The 14561-nt window shown below is 36.0% G+C and overlaps 1 protein-coding gene across 2 annotated transcripts in view; it reads left to right on the forward strand.

Moving 5' to 3' along the window:
- The window catches only part of RSRC1 (arginine and serine rich coiled-coil 1), a 427216-nt gene that overhangs the window by 268244 nt on the left and 144411 nt on the right, over positions 1-14561 (forward strand). The window lies entirely within an intron of this gene.

Genomic DNA, 14561 nt, shown 5'->3' on the forward strand with positions numbered 1-14561 from the left:
GTAGGCCTAGGGCCTAAGAAAGGAAAGGGAAGAAAGCAGCCATAGAACATTTGGCAGCTTGTTATAAGAGTGAGCCATCTCAACAGAAGTTGTACCTTCAGAAGAGAAAGGCAGCCACTGTCCAATCCCCCAGATCAGCAAGAAATAAACCTTACCTCTTTCCTCTTGTCTCTAATTGGCCTACCGCCAGTGTCTTCTGTTAGCAAAACCCAAACAGTAGCTGAAAGGCAAGACAAGGCTATTTGGTGTAGCCCATGCAGTTTGTAGCTAGATCAGGGTGGAGGTGGTCACAGAATAGATCAGAAGGGGCAAATCAAGTTTATTCAGCAAGTGCATGATAGCTGCTGGGACAGTCAACAGCCCCAGATAGCCAAATGAGAAGCCTCATCACCCTCAGTGCCATGACAACAGAAAAAGAAGGGAGAATGCAAAGGGAGAAGAGCTATCTTTTAGTAATTAAAAAACAACAGCTCCTTCTTTCTTAATTGACTGTTTTTGGATACTTTCAAAATACAGAACCTCCAAATTTTATTGTCACTAAATTTATTTAATCAGAATTTTATATGATATAGTGCTTTTCTTTAGAATTTGTTGAATGAAAAAAAATTGTGCCAAGGCTTATACTAGGCATTGGAAATGCAAAGATTCCTAAGACGCTATTTCTGCCCCTTTGGATCTCAGAGTTTAGTGTCAGAACGAACCATGTAAACAAATACTTAACTGCTGCTCGAGGTTATCATACCAAGTGAAGTAAGTCAGAAAGAGAAAGTCAAGTATCTTATGATATCACTTATATATGGAATCCAGAATACAGCACAAATCAATCTATGAAACAGACTCAGACATAAGAGAACAGACTTATGGTTGCCAAGGGGAAGTAGGGGAGGGAAGGGAATGGACTGGGAGTTTGGCATTGGTAGATGCAAACTATTACATTTAGTTTAGTCCTGTATAGTACAAGGAACTATTATTGAATATCCTGTGATAAACCATAATGGAAAAGAGTATTAAAAAGTGTATATGTGTATAACTGAATCACTTTGCTGTACAGCAGAGATTGAGACAACGCTGTAAATCAAGTATTCTTTAATTTTAAAAAAATTTTGAAACAGTTACAGTACTTGTAACAGCACATGAGTGAGTGTATGTTGCTTAGTTGTGTCTGACTCTTTGCGACCCCATCGACTGTAGCCCGCCAGGCTCTTTGGTCCATGCAATTTCCCAGGCAAGAACACTGGAGTAGGTTGCCATTCCTAGTACTACAAAACCATTCATCTATTTTACAAATAGTAGGACCCTACAATGTTATCAGGCAATGTTACAAAGTGCAGTGGAAACATGGGAATAACTACCTTCCTAGGGAATCAGAAAGAAGTCTTATAAAATGAGTGGAACTTTAGTAGCATTGAAGAGTGTGTTACTTTGTTTTTTTGTGTTTTCTTACCTATCCTTATAAATCATAGGCATTAACAACTCAGTTGAAAAAGAAATGGTATCAGCCTGAGTAATAAAGTCCTTTTGATATAGTTATTGAAAGAATATTTATCATTGCCTTATTAAATATGGAGAAATAAGTGTGCCATTTTTTTCCAAATGGTTTTATTTGCTCATGTTTTCTTTGTTGACCCAAATGAATGAAATTAGAATAAACAATCTCTAAGTCATTTGTAATCATGAGCTGATTAATGGAGTTTGGTTTCATAGCCATTATTCATTCACGAACACCTGATATCTTTCCCATAAACAAATTGTGTTTGTCCAAATTAAGAAATTAAATGAAGCATTTGATGAGTTTATGATTGACCCTTCTAACTCAGAGCCCATTAGTCAATGTCGTTATCATAGAAAACTGTTTGACTAATGTGCTGTCTAAAGAAGCATGTGGATTTATTATGACTTCTGATTAATGCTTGCTGCAAGCCAAACTACTAGATTATAATAATTTTTTGATTCTCATTTTAGCAGTCATTGAAGAATTTCATCTCTGATGAAATGTGCTTATGTCCCATTAGATTTAGAGGTGATTACAAGGTATTGAGTGGATAATATTTTAAGGAATTATATATTTTTGCCTCAGAAGGCTTTCATAAAAATATTTCTTTGAAACAACTCATTATCTTCTAACTTTGTGGACCTCATCTTTCTCTTTCCAGGTATTAAGCTGTTATTCAGATTTTTTAAAGTTGAGTTTATTTCTTTCTTAAGTAAAACACAACCTTCTTACCTCATTTTGGAAATGAAGATGCTAGCTTCTGTTCTCTAATACAGGTATATAAATTATTATAATTTCCAAACAAGGAGACTGAGCAAGAAATTCTGACAGTTACATTTTCCCCCCTCTTAGGATATTTTTGGGTGGCAGAGGAATATACACTTTATTAATCCCATTTATTCTCATCAGTACAAACAACAATCATTACTTTGGATTACCTTAAGGGACTTTCATAAGACTAGCAGGTATTGAGTGTTCACACTGTGAAAAGCATTATATTAAGTGCTTTTTAGGTATAATAGCACTTAATCATAATGACAGTTCTGTAAGAGAGGCCCTATTGTATCCTGTATTGTTTTACAGGTAAAACAGTCTGATGCTTAGAGAAATGCTGTAACTTCCCCAAAGTCACACAGACCACTTTAAGTCAGACTTAGGCAGTCTGATTCCAAAGCCTATATTCCTTTTTTTTAGACTTGATTATTATTTTTAAAATGTGTGTCTGACAGCTAATTTCTTCTACACACTGGTCTATTAGTTTGGTATTTACTTCCAAATCCAAATCCTCCTCCACCCTAGACCTGTTGCTTGAGTAGCTGACACCTCACCTGACTCCTATACCTGACTTGCTGCTGCTGCTAAGTCACTTTAGTCATGTCCGACTCTGTGTGACCCCATAGACAGCAGCCCACCAGGCTCCCCCGTACCTGGGATTCTCCATTCAAGAACACTGGAGTGGGTTGCCATTTTCTTCTCCAACGCATGGAAGTGAAAAGTGAAAGTGAAATCGCTCAGTCGTGCCCGACTCTTAGTGACCCCATGGACTGCAGCCTACCAGGCTCCTCTGTCCATGGGATTTTCCAGGCAAGAGTACTGGAGTGGGGTGCCATTGCCTTCTCCAATACCTAACTTGACAGGGCTGCAAATGCTTTCTGGAGATAGCACCATTGCTTCTCTTCTCTTCATGCTCTGTGCCAGGGTCCCCAACATTTTGGCACCAGGGACCGGTTTCCTAGAAGGCAGTTTTTCCATGGATGGGGGTGGGAGGGGAGCGGGGATGGTTTCAGGATGATTCAAGTGCATTACATTTATTGTGCACTTCATTTCTGTTGCTATTGCATCAGCTCCACTTCGGATCATCAGGTATTAGATCAGATCCCAGAGGCTGGGGACCCCTGCTCCATGGGATCCCATGGAAGGATTTTGGTTTTCTCTGGCTGTATCTTACAATGGTGTCTAAAACAGGTAGCGAATAGGATATCCTCTGAAGAATGTAGGTAGCTCTGGTGTTAGTTATCCATACCAAAGTTCTCTGCTGCCTGCAGGAAACTAGCATGTGAGTTTTGGCATATAAAACAGGGAACTCTTGGTTTTTCTCGGCCTTATTTTCTTAGGGTTAGATTCTTAGTTGGGTGAGTATTAGGCATAGGTTCTGGATTCAGTTCCTGGGTCGGAAGTTTCCCTGGAGAAGGAAATGGCAACCCACTCCAGTATTCTTGCCTGGAGAATCCCATGGACAAAGGAGCCTGGCGGGCTACAGTTCATGGGATCGCAAGTGTTGGACACGACTTAGTGCTATCTTTCTTTCCTGGTTTGTAGTTGCAAAGAGGCACCACTGTTGTGAAGGTGGACCAGGTAAACATCTGTGAGCCCACTGAAGCTCATATAAGCCCATACTTATAAATTATCATATCTAGAGAGACAGTAGTGTGTTAAATTCTGTAGTTTTAATCAGCACACACTTTGTATCTCACATTTCCCACAGGTAAGAAGTTTGTGCAGGGTTTAGCTAGATCTTCTGTTTCATCTCACAAAGCTGCAAATCAGGGTGTTGACCAGGTTGCATCCCCATCTGGAGGCTGGAGTGAAAAAGAATTTGCTTCCGTGCTCATTCAGATTGTTGGCAGAATTAATGTTCTTGCAGCTGCATAATTAAGGTCCCCATTTTCTTGCTGAATCTCAGCTGGGGGCTGCCCTCAGCAAATGGGTATAACCCACAGTTCTTTGCCACATGATTCTTGCATCATGGCAGCTTATTTCTTTAACAAGTAACAGAAGTTTTTTTCTTAATATATATATTTTATTGATGTATAGCTGACTTACAAGGTTTTACTTAGGTGCATAGCAAGGTGACTCAGTTATACATACACACATATATTATTTTTGAAATTATTTTCCATTATACATTTTTACAAGATATTGACTGTAGTTCCCTGTGCTATACAGTAAACCTTTGTTGCTTGAATATTTTTTTTCTTTCATTCAGGCTTACTAAGATGGAATCTTATATAATACAGTATAATCATGGCACTGACATCCCATCTCATTTGCCATATTCTGTTCAAAGCCTATTTATTCTTATCAAGTTTTTAAACTCACCTCTTAGGAGGTATAGATATATATTTTTAAGTACATGCATGAAAATTGACTTCTGTTTAGTTTGGGATGTATTGCAGAGCTAATACTGTTTTCTAGATATAGAGGAATTAATAACAATAGATACGTACTTAATACTACCAAGATTCTGGCTCCACAGAAAGCATCTCCAAAGAACCTCTTTGACAAAGTAGGATGAAGGAATGACACAGGATATAATGGAGGGAAAGAGAGAGGAGCATGAGCTAACACTTGTTTAATGCCTACTTTGTGTCTATAGTTAATAATGTAGCACAAAGATGGTAGTTGAGTAGTAGAGCAGGATGACATTAACAGTACATGCATTGCTATATTGTACAGTTCTGGAATACCAGTTTTAATAGTGATATTTCTTCTTCAAGTGAAATATTGTCATTTCTAATTTGTCTTCAGATGCATTTCACCTGAGGAAAGACCAGGGCTGGTTGAATGACATTTCTTGGTTTTTCTAGTTTGTCTCTTCCCTGTGGAATAATTGAGGGAGGATGTCCTGGTTAAAATAAAATGTAAGGAGGTTAAAATAAAATATCTGGAAGGAAGGGTAAACCCTAAGAAAGTGTATTTGACCCAGACCCTAAGAAAGTGGATTTGACCCAGAAAGGGAGGGATACTGTGGAAATCTAGCTCTGGAGGAAGAAAAATAGACAGGATCCGGGGAAGGGCTAGAATCAGGCCTACAGCCTGTGCTTGTCTCTCTTCAGCCCTTTGTTCTGGACTGAATTTGTCTCCCTCAATTCATACAGTAAAATCTTAACCCCCAAAGCAATGGTATTTGGAGGCAGGATCTTTGGGAGATAATTAGGTTTAGATGAGGTAATAAGGTTGGGACCCTCATGATGGGATTAGTGCTCTTACAAGAAGAGATACCAGAGAACTTGCTCTTCTCTGACACCCAACCCCAGCCCCCCATGTGAGGACAAAGTGAGAAGATGGCTATCTGAAAGGCAGGAAGAGAGCTCACATCAGAAACCAAAACATCCTGGCACCTTGATCTTGGACTTCTGATCTCCATAACTCTGAGAAAGTAACTTCTTATTTAAGCCACCCAGTCTGTGGTGTGTTGTTATGACAGCTCAAGCTTACTGAGACACCCCCAACACATCTCTTATTACCATTTTTCCTAAGAAGCCCAAGTCACCCCTTCAATTCCAAGATGACATTTTCAGAAGCCTCTGGAAATAAAGGGGAGCCCACTGGCTCTGGAGGAGCCATACTCTACCTCACTAGTAACACAATAACCTAATAACTGGGAACTGAAACTTAAATTAATAATACCTTAAAAGGATTTTAAGATGAGAGAAAGGAGTTTCAGTTGTGGCCAAATTACTTTTTGTTGTTGGATTTCAGTGGAAAACATGACTTTCTGAAAATATCTCAAAACTTTAACCACATTTCAGATTTTTTAAAATAGTGGGAAAACTATAATACCAAGAAAAGTAGAAATGTTTTAATACTTAGAAATATTACAGAAAAATTAAATTACTGAAAACTGGGATTGTAGTCACTATACAAATATTTATACATAGGTCATGTTTATAGACTACAAAGTGCTTGTTAGTATATTTTATCAGGTGTGTATGTTGACATCTTCTAAAGAAAAAACTGAATGTGTAGGCTGAGTGTGATTTTAAAAATCAATAAGACAGAAGAGATAGGTTTATGTTGAGTATGTTATTGAGTCTTGTTGGCAGTAGTGGCAGGGTGAATCCCTTGTATGTCCTTTCCATTTGTTTTATGGGAAAGGAATAGGAATTGTGCACTTAATTCATAGGACATCAATTTTGCGTTGTTATAAATATCTACCTATTAAAATGGTCTTGAGACTTCTTATCTGAAAACAGAACATAAAGACATTTTAAGTTCATTTACAAATTAGAAAAATACTGTGGTTATTTGAGTGACTTTCTTGTTCTGCTCTCATTAATTTCTCAGTGTTCTAGTCTTAAAAGAAGTAACTAAGTAAATAATTTTTTAGTGGATGGACTATCATCACAACATTTTATAACTGGGGAGTTATCCATCACAAACTTTTTCTTTCCTTAACTATAGAAATATTATAGAAATTGGGATTTGGATTACAAATCTACATTTTTTCCTGAAAGAAAATAACCCAGTTCTTCTAAATATTCATTGTTGTTATAGCCTAGTCATTTAATTAGCCCAGACCTTTCTTTCTTTATCTGTATAATGTAGGATTAAAAAGGAGAAACGAAGAGATATTTCCTCTTCCCACTGATTGGGCACCCCCATCCTACTGTGAAAGAATACTTCCTTTTGTCTGAGTATTTGCAATATGTGTATATTTATGATATAAAAAATCTGAGATAGTCACTTATTTGGAAATTACCTTTTCTTAAGTTTCCTGTTTGATCATTTTTATGTAGCTATCCAAAGACCATACACACCCAAACACACAAAAAAAGATAGTTTTTATTTACCTATCATAAAGAGGTCACAAAAAGGAATGAATTTATTGCCAATAGTAATACATGAAAATAAAATGAATGTTTTGAACAAGTAGTAGTGAGCTAGGAAGTATTTCATTTGATGAAAAAAACATGTAATGTACATGTTATTTCTTGGTTTATATGAATATACAATTAACTCAAACTCACATATGAAATTACATTTGTAAGTGACTTTTCCATTAAAAAAAAATAGTGTTTGGTTTAGTTTCACACCAACATTGAGAAAGTATGCAGAAACAATAAGTCGTGGCTGCAAGGTAGACTGAAAGAATCTATTGTCATATTTATAGCATTGGGATAAGATAAAATCATAAATTACAGTGCTCTCTCCAAAAATGGTGTCAGAAAAAGAAATAATGTGGGAATTTCATATCTAAGATTATACTGAGATTAAATTGGTTGAATAACAGAAGTCTTTGAAAACGAAAAGGTGGGTTCATTTTTCTTTTAACTTTCTGTATTTCACCCCAGTTCAGTATTTCTTTTGGAGCACATAAAGTGAACTGTGATTGTTATATATATACTATTATTATACATATTTATAAACGATTTTTAGAAGTAACCAAAATTTTCTTGTGTATTATTTCTGTAATTTCTAAGATTAACTGTTAAGGATAACCTATAATATATCAACTGAATTATAATCCAAATCCAATTAGGAAAATATCTACTTCTTTGTATGTCTCATTAAAAGTATCAGGATTATTTCTGATATACCTGTCTCATTGGAGAAGGAAATGGCAACCCACTCCAGTACCATTGCCTGGAAAATCCCATGGATGGAGGAGCCTGGTAGGCTACAGTCCATGGGATCGCAAAGAGTCGGACACGACTGAGCAACTTCACTTTACTTCACCTGTCTCATTATCTGAGTACTATAGGTAATTAACACTATTTAATCACATTCAGTTATAAAACTGTCTAGTTAGAGAAGATTCCCACCTCCATTTGGGTCTGTTCTATGACATTGGGTTCTGGGCCATTCCAGCTTTTGACCGGGAATACAGATCAAGCGATTTAGAAACTTTAAAAGGACCTATATAATCAAGTTGGGCTTCCCTGGTGGCTCAGATGGTAAAGAATATGCCTGCAATGCAGGAGACCTGGGTTTGATCCCTGGGTGGGGAAGATCCCCTGAAGAAGAGAATGGCAACTCACTCCCGTATTCTGGCCTGGAGAATCCCATGTACAGAGGAGCCTTGTGGGCTACAGTCCATGGGGTTGCAAAGAGTGGGACACAACTGAGCAACTGACACTTTCCATTTTCATGATCAAGTTAATACTGTTTGCTTGGTAAGAAATAGAAAACAGCCCACAGATCAAACAATAGTGATAATAGTCTTAAGGTAGCTAGCTCCTTTGGCTTATCAAAAATACACATGTATTTTAAGCCAACTACAGCTTATAAAAATGAATCATCTATACCACATTTATCTATAGTGTTTGCATTTAAAATTCCATAGTTTGTCACTGGATAGGATGCCTTAATATCTTTGTTAATCATTTAAGCTATTATGAAATGAGGGGGAAAACTGTTTTCAATTATAGAACAAATTTATAAATATATGAATTGCATATATTCTAATTCCATTTGAAATGTCAAGAAAGCCTTTTAGCATGTGACCAAGGTACCGATAAGGATTTAATTGGAGGGCCAAGGAACATTCTTTCCTTTTGCATCTTAAAAAAGTATATTTTTAAAAAAATCTTGTCTTTGATACATTGGCTAATTTGTGAAGTGAGCTTTCTCAAAATCAGATGACTGTATGTCATCACTGAAGGTTCTTAAGAAATCTCAAAGGTACTAATACACACAGGTACACACACACACACTCACACATTGAAAACAGCCATGATGATTAAAAAAAGGATGCCCAGCAGTATAATCTATCATGTTGGCAGGATAAGAAACTTTGTTTAATGTGCTTGAAGTACCAAATAAGTATGAAGTCATTCAGTGAAAAAATAACTAGCATAGTATTCCAGTTTGTTAAACTTTGTCAGACATTAGCTGACTGCTAAGGAGGTTCCTTTACTTATTCAAATAGATACATTTTATTAAACATTACTATAAAATAATACTTTTGCATATATTCATTTTCTCTTTGGTTTTCATTAAAATTGGAAATAGTTTTATTTTAAAAAATTATTTCTGGACAAGATGAAATCACTTTAAACAATGTAATAAGTGTAACATATTTGTGGAAAAATAATCATCAATATGTTAGCTGTACTGCCACTCTACATTTATGAATTCTGTTAAGTTTGCAAAACATCATTCCTTATATTGTTTCATGTTTCTCCTGTACTATTAAGAAATAAGGAGTGCACAAGAAGTTCCGTGGTGGCCTAATGGGTTAGGATTACGGCATTCAATGCCAGGACCTGGGTTCTGTCCCTGGTCAGGAACTAAGATCCTGCAAGCCGCACCATACTGCCGGAAAAAAAAAAAAAAAAAAAACGTAGAAGGAAGGAAATAGGAGTTCAAATGTTAATATTCCCATTTTTAAACATGAGGAAATGAAACTTAGAGAAGTTAGCAGACTTGTCAAAGTCTCATTGATTAAAAGCAGCAATATACATACAACCCAGTAATACATGTAGATATATTTTGACAATTTGCCAGGCATTATGGGAAACAAAATTTGTCTTCAATATGATTCTTACCCTTGAAGTTTATAGCCAAATTGAAGGAACAGATATAGATGAAACTATTTTACAAGCCAGAGTTATAGTACAAATTATGTGTAAGGACAAAGGGTTATATTAAGAATGATAAGTTGTAACTGGGGAACTCAGAGAAGAATAAATCCAAGTACTGATATATTGGTATTAAAGGATAATGTGTCCCCCCCCATAATTTCCTAAACATTTCATCCAGTACAGATTTCCATATTGATCAGAAATGTGTATCACTCTTCTACCAATTGTATGTTTTTCTAAAGTTCTCACTTCTTTAGGAAAAGAAGCCATCTCTGCATTTCCTACATCTTTCCCCACTGATCAGTGTCTTCATTCTAGTGTTTTATTTTTATTAAGAAAGCAAAAAAGGAACATTCTAGGTCTAGAATATAACAACAAAAATAATACCTAATCCTTGTTGAACAGTTATTATGTGCAAAGCACTCTTATAGATATTATATATATATATATTCATTTAACCTTGAAATCAACCTATGAATGGATATTATTATCCCCATTTTACAGATGAGGAAACAGTGGCCCAGAGAAATAAATAACTTTGCCAGTGTTACACAGTTAGAAGCCCAGGCTTTTATTTATTTCCTACAGTGAACAAAGACTTAATGTGCTGAGTGATTATTAACTTAAGAATGGGAAAGGAGGTTAGTATAACTCCTTTCAATGTCCATGGTTCTCAACTCTGTAAGATGTACTGGTCTCTTTTATGACAAATATTCGGTAGTACCCCCGTTTCTTCCCTGAATTAAAGTTTATAGAGAATAGAACTTACCTTCACACACAATTCTTAAAAATCAATATAATTTCCTCACTAATATAAGGGAGACATAAAAGGAAACTAATTTAAAATGTAGTATTTCAATTTGTTTACAACTTGGGTACAACTATGATAGAACACATAAAGAAGTCATTTATAACAAGTGCTTATAATAGATAAGTTTGTTTTTAATAATTTTAATGAGATTAGAAATTAAAAACATGGGGAAATGGAAGAGCAGAGTGTTCAGGTGAACATTAGTGTGAAATATTAGTATGTCTTTGTAATGTTTTAATTTAACAGTCTGATTGCTCCATTAGAAAAAAATGTTTGGAGCATAAAAGTAAACTGATAACTGTTTGATTGTGGACAAAACTATAAAACCCACTTTCAAATATTCAACTAAATATTGAAAGCTTTTTCTTTGTATTTGATATTTTAAAATAGGTTGCACATGTTCATACATATGGATGTACAGTATATATACACACATATTATGTATGTACACAGTCACACATAAAGAAATGGCATGCCTACAAATGCAGTTTAATATACATATTATATCATGGCAACTCCTCCCATATGTGACACTTCCCTTGGCAAGTAATCTGAAATGGTGTACAATGGTATTCAGTAAAGTTTTGAACAAAGAAAAGCATAATATTCTTTCAATCTCCTCAATAGTTGCATCATGGAAAATTCAGCATGAGTTAAACCATGTCAAACAAATCCAACTTTTTGCTTATATATGATTAGATCCAAGTTCAAATAATTTTTTTAAAAAAAGAAGTTCACCTACATATATGTCTGATAGGGCATTCAAAAGTCATGTGGGACGTGAGATAATTCCTTCTAGAGCAGTGTAGGAACTCTAGAATCCTTAACCTGTGCCTACTTAATGCCATTTGAACATCATCAGAGGCCACACCAAGAAGGCAAAGAAAGTGTCACAAAACTGAAATCAAAGGAGATGCCTAAGGAAGTCTCTGGCTTTGTCTTTGATTTGACCTCATAACTCCATTTTGAAAACGTGGAAAATGAGCATATGCAAGATGCTGTTCAGGAAGAAGCCTGACCACAACCTCACTGAGCAGGATGATAGAACTCTTGGCCAACTCCAAGCAGTCTGGCCACTCTCAAAAACAAGACACAGAAGAAAAACTGGGATTGAAGTACTTTAAGCAGAAGACCAGGCTGCTATTTTACACCTGAAGGGAGAGTACAAAGAAGAAATTGAAAATCTGCAGCATATCCCTGCAGTGTAGATTAAGGCACTTAAGGAAGTGGCCCTTGAAAGAGGAAGAGTTGTGCTGAACCATACATTCTGTATCCCCAGGGTTATTTGGAAATTGCTGACTTGATCCTCCTTTGCAAAGCCCAGAAGGACTAAGGAATCATTTTCTTCATCCCACCATCTGATTTTCACCCCCTTGTGTTTGGTGTTTGCTTGTAGTGGCTATAACAGGAAGTTTCAGGAGTCTTAATTTCAAATAACTAGATACTGAATCAGGCACTGATTCTAGTTTACTGATACCTGGAGTTGACCCCACACCTCAGAAGAAAATAATGGTGAAATTTAAATGAAACTTGGTGCTCATTCAGTGCTGGAAAAAAATAGAAAGTAAATAAAAACATCGTCACAAATTTCCAAAGTGGTGTATAGGGACAGTAACTGCACCCACTGTGAACCACACAGTTCTAGACCTTCATTTGTTTCCTTATGGGAAAAAATCGTGATCTGATCTGACTAAATACACTCAGGCAAAATTTCTTCAGATAACAAATTTGAATAGTAGTCTTGCTATGTCTTAACTCAGAGAAGTGACTATTGGGTGATAATTTCAGGGCCCATGCAGAAGCAGAGAGATTTCCCTATCTTTGAAACCTTCCGTGATGTGATAGTTGAGAGTGTTGGGCAGGCCAAATTAAGTGTCCTTAATCTGCCCAGGGCCAGATGATTAATGGGGCCAATAGTAGAATACTATACTAGATACCTTTCATGGAAGCATAGTAAATGCAAAGCTATAAAAGTGAGTCCAGTAAAGTGGAACCCTGGCCAGAGCCAGGTTTACCAAGCACAGTTTAGTCCATGCTGGTGGTCTTGGACCAGCCTGAGCCTTGTCCAAATGGGAGAAGTAGGACAACCAAGAAAGTTGGAGTAACAGCAAGTGTCCGTGTTGAGGCAGTGTATATGTGACATTTCATATAGCAATAAAAAAGTCTTATAAAAGCAAGCCAAAACAATGTCAAATTTATAATATATAACCTAAGTGTAATGATAGTATTAACAAGTATGCCTTTTTGTAGTAGCTATTTTATTGAGCACTTAAAATTTGCTATACATTGTACTAACAACTAATGTATAATTTATCTTGCAATAATCTTGTGAAGTAAATAGAACAATATTATTGTGCCCAGAGTACAAGTAAGGAAACTGAGAGATAGAGAGGGTCATTAAAAGTCAGTCATGAGTAGTATTCATCAAAAAAAAATTCTAATTTTAATTTATTAAAATGTTTTTCCTGCAAGTGAAATTTATTGATGAGTGGATTTGTGTCCATTGTAATTTTGATGCCTGTACAACACTGCGGTCTTAAAAATAAACACAGGCTACTGAATATTCAGGAATACTTAATAAATGACTCATTCTTTTTCATTTGCTTGCAGTATTAAATATATCAAATAATTCTTCAAAATTGGTAAATTTTTTGTGTGTAATAATAGAAATCTATCTTTGAATTGCAAATTACAGTTGCATACCTCCTCTGTATAGCTACATGAAAGTTAAATGTAAAGGGTTGTTATTATTACAAAAGAGACAGAAATAATTATTAAGAAATAATAAAATTATTATGTTATGAGTTTATAATATACTCTGTGATAATATCAGTGCTGTATTTATTTTTTAGAATTGTTCTTTATTCTCTATTCCCGTCTCTCTATCCTTAAGAAGGGCTATATCTTTTTTAATTTTTTTGTTCTTTTGTACATTTTAAGCAATTATTCCTTTAATTCTGTTCCACCTACCTTTTTAGTAGTTTGGCATTATGTTGTTGTTTGTTGTTGTTTAGGTGCTAAGTCACATCCAACTCTGTAACCCCATGAACTGCAGCCACCAGGCTTCTCTGTCCTTTACTATCTCCCAGAGCTTGCTCACACTCATGTCCACTGAGTGGGTATGCCATCCAGCCAACTGATCCTCTGTCACCCCCTTCTCCTCTTGCCCTCAATCTTTCCCAGTATCAGGGTCTTTTCCAATGAGTTGGCTGTTTGCATCAGGTGGCCAGAGTATTGGAGCTTCAGCATCAGTCCTTCCAATGAATACTCAGGGTCGATTTCCTTTAATATTGACTGGTTTGATCACTTTGCTGTCGAAGGGACTCCCAAGAGTTTTCTCCAGCATGACAGTTTGAAAGCATCAATTCTTTGGCACTCAGCCTTCTTTATGCTCCAACTCTCACATCTGTGTGTGACTACTGGAAAAAACATAATTTTGGCTATATGGACCTTTGTCAGCAGTAATGTCTCTGTTTTTTAATATGCTGCCTAGGTTTGTCATAGCTTTACTTCCAAAGAGTATTCATCTTTTAATTTCATGCCTACAGTCACCTTCTGCAGCGATTTTTGGAGCCCAAGTTAATTAAATATAATGAGTTATAATTGGGGTTCATGAAATTGACATAGAAGAAACATGTCTTATCTCCTTCTGGCCTTGTGTTTTTTCTCACCTCAGAGCTTGTAACAGGGGAGCATTCTTCATGAGGAATTGAACGTATCATGCAGAAAATATCTACAAAATGCCAGGAGAAATAAAAGATATCCTAGACTTTCTATACTCCAACTTGTACTAAAATTGAAAATGTGAAGAAGAATAAGAACCTTTTTCTTGAAGTACTTGGCTCCCTTTTGTTTATATATTTTCTGCTAGCTGAAATTAAGTCTTCCCTTGCAAAGTGCTGTCTCTAGGATCTCAGGGATTTTATAACTGACAAATGAAAACTTAAAATTG

This window comes from Giraffa tippelskirchi, chromosome 2 (genome assembly GCF_054371585.1).
Source record: "Giraffa tippelskirchi isolate mGirTip1 chromosome 2, T2T-mGirTip1v1.2.pri, whole genome shotgun sequence".
NCBI classification, from domain to species: Eukaryota; Metazoa; Chordata; class Mammalia; order Artiodactyla; family Giraffidae; genus Giraffa; species Giraffa tippelskirchi.